The sequence below is a fragment of the Salmo trutta genome, chromosome 6 (genome assembly GCF_901001165.1).
Source record: "Salmo trutta chromosome 6, fSalTru1.1, whole genome shotgun sequence".
In the NCBI taxonomy this organism is placed as follows: Eukaryota; Metazoa; Chordata; class Actinopteri; order Salmoniformes; family Salmonidae; genus Salmo; species Salmo trutta.
In genome coordinates this window covers 11,426,321-11,428,235 of record NC_042962.1, presented here as the reverse complement: position 1 = coordinate 11,428,235, position 1,915 = coordinate 11,426,321, and the positions used below count along the sequence as shown (strand labels likewise).

Sequence of the window (1,915 nt, the reverse complement as noted above, 5' to 3'; positions counted from 1 at the left end):
GTTTTTTTGTCTTATTTCTTGTTTGTTTCACAATAAAAAAATATTTTGCATCTTCAAAATGGTAGGCATGTTCTGTAAATCAAATGATACAAACCCCCCAAAAATCTATTTTAATTCCTGATTACAAGGCAACAAAATAGGAAAAATGCCAATTGGGGTGAATACCTTCGCAAGGCACTGTATATAAACGGTCTGTGCATTTTATCAACAGCATGAATACACCTATTTCACTTTTGCATGTCAAAAACCAAATGACCACTGCTGCACATGCTGGCACTGTTTTGAACAGATTAGATTAAACTATTTTGAATGAGAAGCCAGCTCATGAACTAACGAGTGCACCAGGGAGAATGCAACAAGCAACATGCAGATTCAACAAGTGAAGACACATTAGCTAACTGGGGATAGCTAGTTAACATAATGTCAAACAGCATGATGAGCTAGACCAGGGGTGTTCAACTCATTCCATGGAGGGCCAAGTGTCTGAATGTTTTTCCTTTTTCCTTTCAATTAAGCCCTAGACAAACAGGTGTGGGGACTTCCTTACTAATTAGTGGCCTTAATTCATCAATCAAGTACAAGGGAGCAGCGAATGAGTTTGACACCTGTGCGCTAGCCAGTTAACGTTCATTCTGAAATAACTTTATATTTCCGAGTTATTCAGATATTATTTTAGAAAGACTTGAAATTGACATGGGAGTTAACTATCTAGCTAGCTGCTTATCAAAGGGAAATTTGACCTCAAAAATGGTTTCTCTGTCACAGTATCTAACGAAGGTGGCGCCCCCGGTCGTCGTCGCCGGCCTATTAGCTGCCACCGATCGTTGTTTCTGTGTCTTTTGGTTTTGTCTGTCTATCCCGCACCTGTTTTGTGTTTGTCATTAGTGGGGGGTTATTTAGTGTGTATTTTCAGTTGGGGTTCTCGTGCGGGATTGTTCATTTGTTCACTCAGGACAGTTGTAATTATATCCGATTAAGTATACATTATATTGCCGGGCTGCGCCCCGCGCGCTGTTTGTCTTCCAGTGCGCTTATTTGTTTTGGGAAAAGTGTTTTCTCCTGGCGGACTTCGCCACGCGCCCTGTGCCCAACGGCTATTGCGTCTTGTATTTATTATTAAAACTCAGTTGCTCCGGCCCTCTGTCTCCTGCTCCTGATTTCACATATCTACTGGTCCTAGACAATCGTGACATTCTCAAAAATACTATAGCTGGCTAATTCATTTCATTATCACATTTCAAATCAAGTGTGGTATCTGTTCTCATCAGTTTAATATCTGATACGTCCCCCATCGGGGGACAACATATTAAATTCTCCCGAGTGGTGCAGCGGTCTAAGGCACTGCATCTCAGTGCTAGAGGCGTCAGTGCAGACCCTGGTCCGATTCCAGGCTGTATGTAATGTTATGAGTGAAGGTCTGTAGGAAGTCAGGCGCAGGAGAGCAGATAGTTGGTAGCAAAACGGAGCCTTTTATTTGGCGACCCAAAAGCACACGGCACAAACTAACACGAAATACAAATAAGGGTTTAACATAACCCAGCGTAACCAGCCTAACGTACGCATTCATGAGCAGATAAACAATCACTCACAAACAAACATGAGGGGACAGAGGGTTAAATAATGAACAGGTAATTGCGGAATTGAACCCAGGTGTGTAAGACAAGGACAAAACAAATGGAAAATGAAAAGTGGATCGGCGGTGGCTAGAAGGCCGATGACGTCGACCGCCGAACGCCGCCCGAACAAGGAGAGGGACCGACTTCGGCGGAAGTCGTGACACTGTATCACAACCTGCTTTGATTGTTAGTCCCATAAGGCGGCGCACAAATGACCCAGCGTCGTTTGGGTTTGGCCCGGGGTAGTCCGTCATTGTAAAGAATAATTTCTGCTTCACTGACTTGCCTAGTCAAATAAA

The 1,915-nt window shown here is 43.3% G+C and overlaps 1 pseudogene; it reads left to right on the top strand.

Annotated features, from left to right (window-relative positions):
- The first annotated feature begins 1,229 nt into the window (after positions 1 to 1,229).
- LOC115196494 (uncharacterized) lies at positions 1,230 to 1,407 on the top strand (annotated as a pseudogene).
- Positions 1,408 to 1,915: the final 508 nt, after the last annotated feature.